The sequence below is a fragment of the Delphinapterus leucas genome, chromosome 2 (genome assembly GCF_059928025.1).
Source record: "Delphinapterus leucas isolate spDelLeu-1000000601 "Yukka" chromosome 2, BTC_Dleu_Yukka2, whole genome shotgun sequence".
Classification (NCBI taxonomy): domain Eukaryota; kingdom Metazoa; phylum Chordata; class Mammalia; order Artiodactyla; family Monodontidae; genus Delphinapterus; species Delphinapterus leucas.
Window position 1 is genome coordinate 20,165,171 of NC_143130.1, and position 17,584 is coordinate 20,182,754.

The window sequence follows — 17,584 nt, forward strand, 5'->3', positions numbered from 1 at the left end:
ATGGCCTGGATGGAAGGCATCCAGCCCTCCTCCCACTATCACCCCACTCCGTCAAAGTTCCAGATGGCCACAGTCAGGTCTGCAGAGCAGCCCAAGGAGCTAGGTCCTTCCACTATTCACCAAACCCCAGAGATGAGTCATCTTGTCAAAGACCCGTCCTGAGGCACAGTGGCTTTCAGCCTCGTCACACAAACAGCTTTGGGGACATCTTTGACACCTCCCTGTCCCTGCCACTCACAACCAACCAGCTGCCCAGCCCTGTTGATTTTTCCTGCCCAATGTCAGTTGGATCCGCTTCCTTTCTGGTCCCCCTCCCGAGTTCAGGACCATTTTTACCACATCATCTGACTGTTCTTGCTTTTTCCATTTTGGCCATCCTTTTGCTGTATTCTTCTGCTGGATTAATCTTGAAACACCACTGTGATGTCACCACTCTCCTAAAAGCAATCACCTCAACCCACTCCCCACAGGCTGCAGAATCAAAGTTCGTCCAATCAATCAATCCTTGCTTCACTTGGAACCCTATATTCCTTTCTAGTCTTAGCATGTTCTTCTGATGTTTACTGTTCTCCTACTTCATATGGGGCAGATTCCAGGTACTAGAGAAAGACTGATGGGTAAGAGGCATCTCCTCCCCAGAGGAACTTAATCCAGCAACGGGTCAGAACCAGATCTACTGAATACATCTGTGGGGGTAACAGCTGAGCATGTGCATTTTTATCAAGTTCCACAAGTAATTCTGCCACATGGCGCCAACTCTAATGGAGGACGGATGCATCACCGTGTTCAGCGCCAAGACAGGGCACATGGGAGCAGGGGGAAGGTGCCCACACTCCCCAGGAGGGCTCAGAGACTTTCAGAAAGGCCAGCAGTAAGAGATGTTTGAGATTTCAGGTTTAAACAAACCATGCTGGGCATTCCAAACACAGAAGGAGAGTAAGCAACACATGGCCTATTTGAAAAGTCGTGAGTGGCTGGGGTGAAGCCCTGAAATGAGCTAAAGCACAACACAGAATGAGCTGGAAAAGGGAGAAAGTGCAAATAGAGGCACACAGAGAAGTGGACCCAAGTGAAGAGGGACTTGAATCTTGAACTTCACCCACAGGTGATGGGAAGCCCTGGAGAGAGGCAGCATCACATTTATAGGTTAGAAAGATGACTCTGGCAACAGTTGGGAGGGTGACAGCACCAGGGGGAGAACCTAAAAGCAATCAGGACAAGCGATTTAAAAGAAGGAGGAGGCTGCTCAGTGTTCTCCGGGACACATTTTAGAGTGTGGAAAGAGCTAAAGGACAGAACAGAGTCTAGTATACTTCCATGTGTATAGGGAAAAAAATGAAAAATATCTCTGTTTATGCTTTGATGTGCCTAGAATCTTGCTGGAAGGATACACGAGAAAAATTCCAACAAAGGCTGCCTGTGGGGAGGGAGAAATGGATGGATAGGAAGTAGCTGGAATCATTACAGTAAAATCAGACAAAGGAAAAGAAGGGAAAAGTGAATTACTAGAAACAAAGAGGAGTACTTCAAAATGATAAAAATTTCGATTTACCTGCATGTACCTCAAATATAAATAACATGAGTTAATAAACCCACCATTATAGTGGGAGATTTCTGCACACCACTCTTAACAATAGATAAATCCAGCAGACTGGGAATAAAGAAGATTTAAACAACACAATTAACAAGTTTGATCTAAGCGACATTTACAACATACTAAGTGAAGCAACTTCTTTTTCTTTTTTTTCTTTTTTTTTTTTTTTGCGGTACGCGGGCCTCTCACTGTTGTGGCCTCTCCTGTTGTGGAGCACAGGCTCCAGACGCGCAGGCTCAGTGGCCATAGCTCACGGGCCCAGCCGCTCTGCGGCATGTGGGATCTTCCCGGACCGCGGCGCCACCAGGGAAGTCCGAAGCAACTTCTTAATACATATTTTTTCATGTTCACATAGAATACTTGTGGAAACTGATGGCATCCTGGGCCAGAAATCAAGTCTCAGCAAATTTCAGAAGACTGGTGGTATCAGAAAACACATTATTTTACTACAAAGCAATTAAATTAGAAATCAGTGACCTAAAGATAATCAGAAGAATCCATGTCGTTAGGAATTTATATTTCTAAGTAACTCTTAGAAATATTATTAGAAAGTAGAAAGTATTTAGAACTACATGATAATAAAAATACTGCATATCGAAACCTGTGGGATGTAGCTAAAACATCACTTAAATGCTTACAGTGTTAGAAAACAAGGCTGGAATTTAATGAACCAAGCAAGTAACGTTTAAATTAGAAAAAAAACCAAAAGAATAAACACAGAATAGACAGGGTAAAAAAAAGAATGTGAAATTAGATAGATAGAAAAACATACAATAGAGAACTAAATTTCAAAATGTATTGTTTTGAAAATGCTAATAAAATTGACAAACTTTTGGCAGAAATAATCAAGAAAAAATAGACAAACAATATCAGAATGAAAAGGGAAACATAAGTATAGATGCCACAGGTATTGAAAGGGGGTATTATAAACAATTTTATGCCAGTAAATTTGAAAAGATAGATGAAATGAACAAATTCCTAAGAGAAGATCTCCTTAAAACTAACACCACGAATAAAAGAGAAAATCTGAATAGTAATATAATCATTAAAGAAAATAAATCATTATATAAAAATCTTACAACAAAGAAAACAGCACATCCAGAAAGTTTTACTAGAGAGTTTTATGAAACATTCAAGGAACAAATAACTCTAAGTTTACACAAACTTCTGCAGAGAAGAGAAAAAGTAGAAACAAACTCATCTCATTTTGAGGCTATTAAAACCTTGATGCCAAAACCCAAGAATGTATAAAGAAGAAAAAATTATAGGCTTCTGTCATTCATGAACACAGATACAAAAAGTCCTAAACAAAATTATTAGTAAGCTGGATCTAGAAAGCAAATAATGACCAAGATGACTTAATCCCAAAAATGCAAGGTTGGAATAACGTTGATTTTCCAACATACAGTATAACATTAATTGATTAAAGGAGAAAAGTCATACAGTCATTTCAATAGATGACAAAAAGCATTGGATGAATTTAATATTATGCATAATTTAAAAATAAACTTCACAAATTATGAAGAGAACTTTTTTAATCCAATAAAAGATATCTATAAAAATTATAGCAAACATCATATTTGATGGCAAAATATTAAAACCACTCCCATTACCACCATCCCATCCTCTATTCTATATTGTATATTAAGTCATAACCCACATATAAGGCAAGAAAAATAATGAATAGGGATTGAAAAGGAAGATGTTATTATTCACATATAATTACAGTCTTTGTAGAAAACTCCAAAATTCTGTCAAATTATTAGAATCAGTAAGAGTTTAACAAAGTCACTGGGGATAAGCCAATATTAAAAAAAAATCAATTTCTATATACTAGCCACAAACAACAACTAAAAAAGATACCATTAAAAATAGCATAGGGCTTCCCTGGTGGCGCAGTGGTTGAGAGTCTGCCTGCCGATGCAGGGGACACGGGTTCGTGCCCCAGTCCGGGAAGATCCCACATGCCACGGAGCGGCTGGGCCCGTGAGCCATGGCCGCTAAGCCTGCATGTCCGGAGCCTGTGCTCCGCAACAGAAGAGGCCACAACAGTGAGAGGCCCGCGTACCGCAAAAAAAAAAAAAAAAAAAAAGCATAAAACTGTACTTTCATGGTCGTGCGGTGGTTAAGAATCTGCCTGCCAATGCAGGGGACGCAGGTTTGATCCCTGGTCCAGGAAGATCCCACATGCTGCAGAGCAACTAAGCCCGTGCGCCACAACTACCGAGCCTGTGCTCTACAGCCCGGGAGCCACAACTACTGAGCCCACATGCCACAAGTACTGAAGCCCGTGTGCCTAAAGCCCGTGCTCAGCAGCAAGAGAAGCTGCCGCAATGAGAAGCCTGCGCACCGCAACGAAGAGTAGCCCCTGCTCACTGTAACTAGAGAAAGCCCACGTGCAGCAACGAAGACCCAATGCAGCCATAATTAATTAATTAATTAATTAAAAATAGCATAAAATAAAGATGCATATATGTATATATACATTATATTACTTGGGAAAAGATTTAACAAAAGATGAACTCCAAGAATAAGCAAAAACAAGGTAAACATTTTACAATGGAATACTGTTCATCAGTCAGAAGCAATCAATTGGACGATGGTGTGGATGGATCTTGAAATGTATGGAGTGAAGTTATAATTAGAGTCTTAGCACAATCCTTGTGTATACATTTAAAGCACACACAGCCCTGTATTTTACATCCATAACCAGGGACACATCCCAGTGGTGCGGATGGGTGGATGGGGGCGGGGCACACATCGACTGTACTATAGTCTACACCTGGTCTGCTCCACCACACTGTTTTCTTACACACCTCTTACTGCCCGAAAAACAATAAGATTTCCTGCAGGTTTGAATAATAATGATTTATCAGATCATTTTATCACCTGGGAAACCGTGAAAAGTCCAGATCTCAGGAGATGACACAGGACAGATGAGTTTGGATTTAAAGAGAGAAGCAGAGGAGACACCCATAATCTAGAAACCCTGGGGCAATTTAGGAGGGAAACGCTGAAGGCGGTCTGGCTTAACTAGGAAGGAGAAACCCTGAATTTAAACTTTTCTTGGATCATAATTTAGCTCAAAATTAGCCAGGGAAAGGTTGACCAGATCCAATTTACCTAAGAATCTAAACTGGAACAAATAGATAAGTTCCCTTACATTCAACTACTAAGCTTTGTCCCACTTGGTGGGGGGAAGGGAATCGCGTCTTCTGAGACTTAGATTCCCTGCAGACATGCTAAACAAAATCACAAGGGTGATTATTGTCTTTGCAGTTCTGAACACGAAGGGGAAAATGATCCTCCTTAACCAAGTGATGTGGAACTAATTTTGCTTAGCATGTCTGCGTTACACTTCAGAAAGAGAACTGCTCCAACTGACAGCCAAGGCAAACGCTTCACAGAAGAAAAGAAAGGTTGGGTCTTAGGGTTCTGAACCCTGTGGGCTATGATCCAGGCTTAGAGACCCTGACTCCTGTCTAGACACCACTATGAACCACCACAGCTACGGTACAGTCAGCAGAAGCACAGCTTAGCTGGGAAAGGAGAAGAAATGAGCTTTTTAAAAACACCCCCTTCCCATATTGGGCCATCCACAAGGGCCAGACCCATGTGCAAACCTACATCCCACTCTTTCATCATCTCATTCTCCATTCATAGGAACGTTGGGAAGATTTGTTCCCAAACCTAGAAAAAGAATCTTAGGACAGAAATTACCTTGAAGACTATATCCTGAGAAATCCCAATATGATGATTTAACGGCCAAGCCGCTTTCAAAAAGATATGTTCTTCTTGACCTTCAAGGACATTAAAAATGAAGGAGCTTCCCCGTGGGAACTGTTTCTGGGTCATCACAGCTCATTACCACTCATGGGCTTTTCCTATGGTTAAGCAGTGGGCGAAAGTAAAGAAAGAGCCATTTTTCATGGAATGTATACAATCTTATATGAAAGAATCAGAAAACACAAAATAGCCATTGTTGGCCTTAATGCTGGCCGCTCTTGACAACCTTTGTTTGTCTGAACATGTACTGATGTACTTTGCTCTGATTTACACAAACAAAGAAGACAGGGGTCCTAATTTTATAGCTTTCTATAGCTTCTATAGTTTTCTGTCTAGTTCTCTGCTCATTCCTGTTTTTATGGGAGTGATGTGCATTAACAAAAATGAGTTTTAGGGTTTCCCTGCTGGCGCAGTGGTTGAGAGTCCGCCTGCCGATTCAGGGGACACGGGTTTTTGCCCCGGTCCACATGCCGCAGAGCGGCTAGGCCCGTGAGCCATGGCCGCTGAGCCTGTGCTTCCGGAGCCTGTGCTCCGCAGTGCGAGGGGCCACAGCAGTGAGAAGCCCGCGTACCGCAAAAAAAAAAAAAAAAAAAAATTTTTATAATGAGAAATTACCTAGAAAATGAAGCTGTAATCGATGCCAAGACTCTTTTATACTGTTTTATTAACCTAATCCATAAGTTAAAAGGAAACGGAGTCCTGATATTCTTTCTTTTCTACTATTCAACTTAATTACGGCTTGAATAAAATTCTTAGACTAATCATTTCATTTCTTCCCCTAAAAATAATTTATAGATGAACTCCATAGAAATGATTGTGCTCTAGTTATGACAACACACCTGATAATGCAACACAACTCTCAGTCCCACCTCCCATTTCACACATAAAGGACAGTCTCTGGCCCCTCCCATCCCTCTCGGTACCAAAGATGCACATTTAGACACAAATGTAAAGAGCTGACCTGGTAGGCAGGTAAAAGTTGTTTGGGGTCCTGTAGTTCATTTTCTTCCAAGTTTTCTGCCCTCAAAAATTTTGTTAAAAATAAAACAGGGCTTCCCTGGTGGCACAGTGGTTAAGAATCCGCCTGCCGCCAATGCAGGGGTTTGAGCCCTGGCCGGGGAAGATCCTATATGCCGCGGAGCAACTAAACCCGTGCACCACAACTGCTGAGCCTGCACTCTAGAGCCCGTGAGCCACAACTACTGAGCCCGTGTGCCATAACTACTGAAGCCCTCGCGCCTAGAGCCCGTGCTCCACAACGAGAGAAGCCACCTCAATGAGAAACCCGCGCACTGCAATGAAGAGTAGCCCCCTCTTCCGCAACTAGAGAAAGCCCGCGCACAGCAACGAAGACCCAACGCAGCCAAAAATAAATAAATAAAAATTTTAAAAATAATAATAATTAAAAAAAAAGATTCAGTGCAACATTCACCAGTGAATTGCAAAGACCTAATTAACCTTTCTGAAATCCTGGATTCCTTTCAGGACCACAGGCCTATCAAAGTGGGCACCGTTTTTGTTTTCCTAACCAATCCTGCCAAGGAGCTGTAAGAACATAGGGCTTTAAAGTGTGTCTGGAATCTGGCCTAACCTTGTCTCTTCACACTTATTGCCACAATAGGAACCCTTTTATCCAGCCGGGTCTCCTTCATGCTCTGCTCGGGTGTGAGCCACGTGTGGACTGCTTCCCCGTCCCTCTCCTCTCCATCCTCAAAGCCTGGCTCATGAACGATGGCAAACCCCATCTAGTCTTCCTTCAGAATGCTGCCCATCGCCTGGCTCCTCCAGTACTGCTTACTTTCCACCACTTTTTAACCACATGATGCCACCTTTGTCCCTCTGATACAACTCATCACATCAGATTTCATTATGCTCGTAATTCCTTTTCCTCAGTTAGACTAGACTTGCAGGCAAAGCTCTCTCTCTCTTTTTTTAAAACTATAGCCACAGGATTTTGGAAAATATTCATCCCAAAATATTGACTTAGTATTTGTTACTTAACCAAAATTTATGTTTTATTTATTTTTAAAAAAAATTGTGTGGAAGTACAGTTGCTTTACAATATTGTGTTAGCTTTAGGTGTACAGCATAGTGATTCAGTATTTTTTGCAGACTATATTCCATTATAGGTTATTGTAATATAATGGCTATAATTCCCTGTGCTATACAGTATATCCTAGTTGCTTACCTATTTTATGTGTAGTAGTTTGTATCTGTTTATCCCATACCTCTAATTTGTCCTTGCCTTCCCCCCTCTCCCCTTTGGTAATCATGTTTGTTTTCTATGTCTGTGAGTCTGTTTCTGTTTTGTATATATTTTGTATATACATGCATTTGTATTATTTTTTAGATTCCATGTATAAGTGATATCATATAGTATTAGTTTTTCTCTGTCTTATTTCACTAAGCAAATACTCTCTATGTCCATCCACACTACGTCAAATGGCAGTATTTCATTCTTTCTTATGGCTGGGTAATATTCCATTGCATATATACCATGTTTTTTTAATCCAGTCATCTGTTGACGGGCACTTGGGTTGCTTCCATGTCTTGCCTATTGTAAATAGTGCTGCTATGAACACAAAATTTATATTTTAAAACTCTAAAACCATGAGAGTATCCTTAAAACAGACCTTTGATGTAGAAGAAAAGTTTGAACACGTAGGAGTCGTTTCAGACATGTTAACCTTGTTGCAGTAAGTGTCCTTTATCCTTCTATCATATTCAGAGACCAAAGCCTTGAAATTTATGAGAAATTACTCTCAGTCAATCTTTATATTCCAATCAAGGGCAAATGTGGAGCAGGAGGGGAGTAACTTTAAACGTAAATAATGATCTGTTAAAAACTTGGCACCAATAACATCAGACACACTAAGCCAGTAATGCTTCCTGATATTAACATGTGATAAGTATCAGGATGAATGCACACACGTGTACATCGACAGGTGTAACCATGACCAACATTAACTTCTAAAATGGGCCTCTACACAAATAAACAGCTGAAGTAAAATAAATAAGTAGTAACTATTCTTTAGTATGGGCTCTTTCTCCATGTGCAGAAAACAAAAGCCTTGGAAAGAAAAGAATGCTTCCAAAAAATACTCACTAAGCAAACTAGCAAACTAGAACTGGATCCCAGCACAGAACATCAAAGGGAAATCTTTTTCAGGTAGAGGCTGGTTGTTGCTGGGAGAGCTGGGGGCGGAGGCTTAATTTTGTCTGGCGTTTTAAACGGTTGACATGGTCAATGGTTTAGCATTCCTTTTCCTTCGCTTTTTTCTCTGAATGGTTTTTTCCCTTACTTCTGAAAATGTCTGCTGTAAGAACTTAGGACCTTAAACTCTTAACTGGCACTCAAAGGTATTAAAGACAAACACTTCAAAGGCTTGTAGTTTTACTTCTCCAGAAGAATTAGCATGCTTTCATTTAGAGGTTTTTTTTTTTTTTTGGAAAAGCTCTTACTGAAACAATGTAAAAATCAAGGTTGGTTTCAGATCTTCTCAATTGTGAATATTTTCAACTGTTAATAGGAGGCAGTAATTAATTTACTTAAGGCCGTATGCCACATGATTCGCCTACTCATAAGCAAACACTTTCACAGCAGAGGCCTCAGCCAGGTAGGCTGGTTAACAGGCCCCAAGGGAAGATGTCTCCCACCACCAGTGTACTACCACTGAACAGAAGATTCGGAAATCAGATTTTCCCAACGTAAATCCTCACCCGAAAAAACCCTGACCAGATTTGAGTTTTGTTACTAATAACAAAAAGTAATAACCCAGGAAGAAGCAAACAGAAAAGCATCAACAGGAGGAAAATCTAGTTACATCTGATGAAATGTTTGCAAAGGTAGACACTTCAAATTTTGATTTTTGGCTCATTTAAAAAAAATTTACATTCTGTATGCATACTGCACTTCTGGATTGTTTAACAAATTAAAAAAAAAAAATCAAAGGAAAAGTCCCAGGTTAAGTTGCTCTTGTTTCGTTAAACAAGCTTGTGTGCTCTCTCTTTATTTATTCAGCAAATGTCACCAGAGCAGGCACTATGCCCTACTCCGGGGAGCTAAAATGTAGACCTCCTTACTTGTCATAACAATTATACCTTATTGTTTTATAATGCTTTTTCTTTCTTCTGAGAAGCTCAAAAAAATTCTTAGCTGAGTTTTTCATTCCTCCTCACAGCAAAAATAAAGCTGACCGAGAGCATGTTCATCCTGCACTGGTATTTACAACACCTGGTTAGACTGGAAGCCAAGATCTGATTTACATTTCTTATCTCAGGCTGAACAGATTTAAGTCCAAACCTGAGTGGGGCAAAGCTCCCGCAAGACCTCCTGCTGGGTCAGCCCACTGCATCAGACTTTGAACCCAGTCTTCCCCAATCTCTTTGCCAGCCGTGCATCTCCAGAGGCTCTCTCCTTCCTCTTCCTGGACGCCTGCAACCCAGGAACAAAGCACTCAACTCCCTCCCTGCAAATCCAGGCCCTTGGGTGCAAACTCCTACTCCAGTTTTAATAGAGGGGTAGAGACAAGGGGCTTTCAGAACTTTTTAAAGAAATGGGGGACTTCCCTGGCGGTCCAGTGGTTAAGACCCCGTGCTTCCAATGCAGGGGGTGCGGGTCAGGGAACTAAGATCCCACAAGATGTGGGGCGTGGCCAGAAAAAAAGAAAAAGAAATGGGGACAACCAGTATAAAACAGATAATCAGCAAGCACCTGTTGTATAGCACAGTGATCTCTACTCAGTATTATATAATAACCTATAAGGGAAAAGAATCTGAAAAAGACATACATATATATATATGAATCACTTTGCTGTACACCTGAAACTAACACAACTTTGTAAATCAACTATATTTCAACTTAATATAGTTAAATTGTGGTTGAGAGTCTGCCTGCCAATGCAGGGGACACGGGTTCGTGCCCCGGTCCGGGAAGATCCCACATGCCGCGGAGCGGCTGGGCCTGTGAGCCATGGCCGCTGAGTCTGCGTGTCCGGAGCCTGTGCTCCGCAACGGGAGAGGCCACAACAGTGAGAGGCCCGCGTACCGCGAAAAAAAAAAAAAAAAACTGGAAAAAAAAAAAGAAAAGAAATGTGGACAACCGAATGTTTGTTGAAAAAACTGGATGACGCTAACCAACAGTTAAGATGATACTGATGTCAGCGTTTCAAGGGCCTATCAGCCTCTCTGAGAGAAAGCTCAGCACCTTAAATGAATCAACAGTGGAATTTGATAATTACTCAAATTACTCAAAATTTGACAAAGACCCCTTGGCTACTGAAGCTGTCCGGCTCCTCACCACTTTGGAAAAGAAAAACAAGACTGACATGAGAATTCGGTAGGAAATACAGTATTTAACACACTGTATTTTTATGTGAATTTTCAAGTTCCCGGCAACATTCTTCTAGCGGTTGAGAAGGGAAGGGTCAGACCCCTGGCCCACAGTTAGTAAATTGAATTGTATGAAGCTGCCATTGGTGTAGGTCAAAAATAGTTGAATATAGGTAGTTTTCTATGGTTAACCTAACAGCTTTGGAACTGAATTGATAACTAACATTGTAAAAAAGTGAAGTGTTCCTTGAAATGCAATTTTGGTTGCAGTATGGCTTTATTACACATTGATACTAAAATGCTTTTCCTCAGATGATACCTCTGAAATCACAAATGAATGAATAGGGGGGGAAATACACAACAGGTTCACCTCACACACACTTTACAGACAATCTGACTGATGAAGTGAAGCTGCCTGTATCAGCAGGAGCTCAGACCACAAATTCATTGGTTCTCTAGTACGTGTGGAGGACAAGTTATATGAGGAAACTGAGGTCAGAAAGAGTTGGATTTAGGCTTCAGATTTCCACTCCAGAAGAATGCTTTTGTGGACTTTTTCTGCACCAGAACTTCTATTCAACATTGGACATTTTCAGCGCCATCCCCTTGTCTGTACTGTCTTATCTCCTTCATCTTTCTTTCCTTCCTTCCTCAACCCTCAACCCTCAACCCTCCGCTCAACTCAGATTATTGCCTCAGTGTACAAACGTCTCGTCCACAGCAGAACACAGGTCACTCGTGACCCGTCAGCGGTTCATGCCCCCAAACTCAAGGCTAAACTTTTCGGCATGATGAGCAAAGCCACGGTTCTACCATTCTGACATCCCACTATCCTGCCCTTCTTGGCCCGGTTCCATTACATCCTCCTGAAAGAAAGGGTACCTCTATCCTCCACTCCCTGAAGACCTGTGGGCCTCTGAGATAGACTCCCACTTGACACCTATATCTCTGTTACTAGATCACAAGATTCTCGAAGGTGGGGACCACACTCATTGACCTCTATATTCCCAGTTGTGCCCAGCACGGAAGGAACTTAAATGTTCATGAAAGCTCTTCAGACCCTCTGAATCTTCACAGAAAATGTCAAATGTGCCATTTTAGAAAACAGCACCTGACCAAACTCACGTGTCTAGTATAAAAGAGCACAGGCATCTTTTTCTTTTCCGCACACAAGATAATTCCTTTAAGTTTTACAAAATAAACTATTTTACATACACTCATTTGTAAGGGAGAGCTGTGGTGAATCATGAATGTATAACCTCCAGTTTCAAGGTCTGAGAGGGCCTGAGAAGTCATTTAGTCCTGCCCGCAGTTTTACAGACCAGGAAACCGAGGTCCACAAAGGTAAAGTGGTGAACCCGATGGTTACACGGCTATTTGGTATTGAAACCTCTGGTGGAGAGAGTTAAGTACTGCTCTTTTTCCCTATGCCAGGCTCTATGAATCAGTTAGTTTTAAAAAATAAAATGTAACCTGCAAACATCCAAAAGAGAAGCGTATGAGGAGTAGTAGGTTTATATCTCCAATGACGACTCAGTGATCAGCACATGGCAGGTGGCCCAACAGCCTACAAATACTGCTGAATGAAGAGACGAACAGCCCAGGCCTTTGGACCAATAACTAAAATAGGTAAAATATTAAATATTTAAAAGGCACTAGTCAGACAACCGGTCTCCTGGAAGGAGCAGCAGAAGCCGGAAAGAGAAAGAGAAAGAAACAAAACCAAAACAATAGAATGAGGGTTGGAGAAGGTACATACTATACAAACCAAGTCCTATAAAAATAATTATACTTACATGCAAGATGCTGGTGATATAAAAGCTAATACAAAAGAGAATCAAGTCCTTGAATAGACCTGTCTCCAAAGAAAATCTGGAAGTGGGCAACAAGCCCATGAAAAGATGCTCATCATTATTAGTCATTAGGGAAATGCAAATCAACACTTCAATGAGACACCACTTCATGCCCATTGGGGTGGCAATAAAAACAAAAACATGGAAAATAACAAGTGTTGGTGAGGATGTGGAGAAACTGGAAACCTCCAACATTGCTAGTGGGAATGTTAAATGGTGCAGCTACCGTGGAAAAAAGTTTGGTGGTTCCTCATAACTTCACTACTCACAATAACCAAAAGGTGGAAATGACCCAATGTCCATGAGCTGATGAGTGAATAAGCAAACTGTGATACATTCCTACAATGGAATATTACTCAGCCATGAAAAAGAATGAAGTACTGATTCATGCTACAACATGGATAAATCTTGAGAGCATCATAAGTGAAAGAAGCCAGACATATGTTGTATGATTCTATTAACATGAAATATCCAGAAAGGCAAATCCATAGAGACAGAAAGCAGATTAGTGGTTGCCAAGGCTGGAGCAGAGGGGAAATAGGGAGTGACTGTTTAATGGGTATGGAGTTTCCTTTTGGGGTGATGAAAGAGCTCTGGAACTGGATAATGGTGATGGTTGCAAAACATTGTAAATGTACTTTTTTACACTTTAAATATGTGCAGTTTATTGAATGTCAATTATACCTTAGTAAAGATATTTGAAAGAAAATTTTTTAAAATTGGAAAAGACATATCAAGCAAATATTAACAACAGCAACAATTAAAAGATCACTTCTGGTTATACTACATCAGACAAAATAGACTTTAGGGCAAAAATCCTCACTAGTGATAAAAGTAACTATGTTATGATAAAAATTCAATTCCTATTAGACATTGCATGTCTAACAATATAAATTTACAAATGCATACTGTTAGATATTAAAATAGAAAGCTGTTTATACAAATAGTCTCAGAATATTTTTTAGCTCAAATATAAGGAGATATGGACAAAGATCCCATTCTAGTGGGATCTTTCATATACCTCTCTCAATTACTGACATGTTGAGCAGACACAAAGTTAGTGAGGAATGATGCAATTAATAAGGTTCATTTAACGGATATCTGTAGACCTCTACAGAACAAAATGAAAGAAAACACATTCTTCTCAAACACATATAATGTGAATATACTTAATGCCACTGATTTGTACACCCTAAAATGATAAATTCAATGTTATATGTATTTTTCTACAAAAAAAAAAAAAGAGAGAGAGAGAACCAAGTGTTTCCAGTAGTAGCGTCTTTGGAAATATCCAGTCTGAAGATACGAGTTCGTAAGGAGCAATCACATCCCTAACCAATAAGGCAGAATGTTCTGCCCTACACATTCCTCTACAACCGATCCCGACTGCACGGATTTTAAACCCAGCACCTACTTTCTCAAAACAGGATTCAAGATTAATGCTGCGGGTCTGGGAGGGGGACAACGGAGTTACTGAGAAGTGCAGCTTCAGGGTGGTTCTCTACAGAGGTGGCTACAGTGACTGCACTGTACTGACGCCACTGTGTCAATGTGAACAGATGCTGGACCCACTCAGATTCAAGAGGGGAAGGCTGCAACGTCCCAGGGGTAGAGCTGCCCAGCCCATCCTCCTGAGAACACACAGGCAGCGGGGAAGCCACCAACACTGCCACCAGAGAGGGCAGTGGAAACTGAAACAAAAAGCCGCCCTCCGCCAGTGATGGCAGCGGCTCAGGTTCTGGGATGCTTCTAGGATGCCACGGCACTACTGGCGGCCATCCACAACCAGGCGGATAAGACGCACTTGAACTCTTGTTCCAGAGGATGCCCTGTTCTCAGTTCTGCTCCACTCAAGCCTTTCCCCTCTCTCCCCCCAGGCTTCAAGGCTCAGCTCTCTCTCCTGTAGTTACTTGAGATGATCTTGACAATCAACACAGGGTGCCAACCACAGGCTCCTAAGGTGTCTGAGAACTTTGGAACCAGGGCCAGGTGTATCTTCAGCTCCTGATGAAGGCTTACTCGATCTGGTTTTAATCTGTTTGGGCCGTGTGGCTGTTATCTAGATGTGTCTGTATGTCCCATGACTAGTTCAGCACTCAGCACATTGTAGGTGGTCAAACAGGCCTGAAAATACTGCTGAATGAATTAATGAACACGCAGGGCCTGCACGAAAACAAGCAAATCCCGCCCTCCGCCACAAAGGGAGCCATCGTGGTGTCAAACACCCGCATGTTTTCTTAAAAGCATCTCTCCTCTTTCCAGCCTTCTCTAAATTATCTGATTTTGGCTTTCTGATTTCTAGTAATGGAGAAAATGTGTTACTTTTAAATTATCAGCATCCAAAATTCCCCCCCCCCCAAAATGTAAAAAAAGCTCTGAAGTGCGGTTACCAAGGCATATACCCCGTCCCTTAAAAATGGCTATTACTGGTCTGAGCAAGAAAATACACAAGATTCCATACATACACTGTCAAGTTTGGCAAGAGAGATTTTAGACAACTTCCACCCTTCCCGCCCAATCCCAAGTAAACAGGGCATTTGTTTGTATTTCCACATTGGCCTCATGAACCAAAATACCTCCTCCACCTAGAAAAACAATCTGTAACATTCAGACACTGAGCTTTGAGGGCAGACTTTTCATTGCATGCTAGAGCAGTAAGAATGTAGTGCTTAAAAAAAAAAGTAGAAAAGCATCTTTAATAAACTTAGGTTCTCCTGTGAGCATTTTCCTCACGTTTACACTTATATCTGATTTGGTGTTTCTATATCTTTCAGAAATATAGATTTAAAAAAAAATCGTTCTGCATGAAAATTGGAGCCAGAGAAACCTTCTTTCTACGGTCTCCAGAAACAGACCTGAGTGTTCTACTGTGTTTAGGGGGAAAAGACACAAAAATCATTTTCCTTTACTCTAAGTTTTCGCTTTGCACCAAGTAGGTCCTGGCAAAGAGTTAAATGTTTTCTGATGTTAGTTCCTGCGGTTTAAGAAAAAAATAAAAATATAAAAGGCTAGGTGCTTAAATTTAGACTCCGTAAAACAATACTGGGAAACTTTCAAAGCTTTGGAGAAATTCTGGAGTTTATTTTATTTGCATCACATCGGCCACATCGCCTTCTCTTTTTATAATCCCTCCCGCCCCTGCTCACCGGCTGATCCTACACGTTCCCGCGTGATTCAGTTACCTGTTGGGGGTCAGGGGTTGGGGAGCGGGGTTGGGGACGAAAACCTACTGGTCACTTTGCGCAGGACCCAAGTTCAACAGGTGGCTTCGGCCACCTCCTGCCAATATGAGGCTCCCGCCCTCCTCTCCGCGGGGGATGGGACACAGCGCCCTGGGAATTCGACGGCTGCGGCGGCAATTGGTGCTCCGGGGAGGGCGGTGGGGACAGGGCAGGGGTGTTGGGACAACCCGGACCTCTCTGCGCGTAAAGCAAGAATCGTGCCATGGACCACCTTCGCCCGCCGCCAGGACAGCCTCGGAGTCGGAAAGCCTCGCGTCCTCCCCACCGCCCCCGAGCCGGACGCACGCGGACCCCCCGTGATCCCGAATGAGGCCCCGGGTTTCCCGGGTGGGAGGCCACCGGGTCTACGACGGCCCCTCGGACGGCGCCAGAGCCTTTCCTAACTTCCAAGGGACGCGATGCGGAGGAGCGGGAGAGCAAGCAGAAGAGATCCCCCCTGGGAGGGCACCCGCAGGGACGCGCGGGAAGCGCAGGCAGCCGGCTCGCTAGCAAAGGGGCTCGCCCTTCCCGCCCTGGACCCCACCAGAGCCCCGATCTCCCCCGACCGGCTGCAAACGTCGCCCCACTCACCGACGTGCTGGACAAGGGGATCGGCTGCCAGGACGCCCTCCCGCCCTCCGACCCTGTCCGGGATCGAGAAGCCCGCACTCACCTCGCAGGAGTCCCGCAGGAGCCCACCCGGACCGCAAGCGGGAGCCGAGCCCTAGCGCCGCCCGTTCGCCTGTCCGCCCGCGCGCGCCTCGCAGACCTTCCAGGGCCGCCCCGCCGCGCGCGCTCGTGCGCGCTCCCGTCGGGGTCTCGGCTGCTCCCTCCTCCAACTCACACGGCGCGCGCGCCCGGGGCATTTAAAGGGACAGGCCCCCGCGCCGGCGCTGCCCCGCAGCCGCCTCTCGGTGTTGGTGCGAGGTTTGAATTGGGGACGATCTGAGGAAACTCCAGCCCCATATCTGAGTTAAACACTCGGAGGAGAAATAGGGATTTGCATTCGAAGCTCTGAATAAGACGGGACATTTTTTCCCCCTCCTTGGTCAGTTTTGAGAGGTTATTTTACATTTAATGACAATAATAACTACCACGTATCGAATTCTTATTACCCTTGGACAAGGCATTTAACACACACACATTATTTCATTCAATCCTTAGAACCCCCAATTTCTTATCCCCATTTTACAGAGGAGGAAAACTGAGGTTCAGAAAGGAGAGGAAACTCGTCCAAGAGGTTTTGACCCCATTCCTTGGTGCCATTTCTTCTTTATCACCATGGAAATATCCACTGAGGTTAATAGCTGGTTGTGGAAGGCTTCTGTAAGTTGGTGGAAGTTAATGTTACCGGTGTTTCCATGGGGTGGGACAACTCTGTAGGAAAGGAGAAAACAAGAGTTATAGGGTTTTATTAATTATAGTGTTTGATATATACTCAAATGGCAGACATAAACCCGTATTGCAAAGTGCTGTTGGTGCTTATCCCCATTTTACAGAAAATTAAGGAAGTGGTTGGTGGCACGGGATGACTGAGTCACTGGTGGCACTCGGGGCTGAGCCCCAATTCCTTAGTCCTTATATCATTTCTTTGCTCTCCCCAGGAGGAGATACCTGATTAAAGGGAAGAAAACTTTTTCACTAATAACGTATTGGCCTCATCTAACTCCCTGCATCTTTAATTAATGTTTACAAAGCACTTTAATCTACCGCACTTACTAGTTAATTAGGCAAGTATTATTATCCCCCTCTTTCTGAACCAAATCCAGGAGAGATTCTCAATTCTGTCAGTCCTTAAT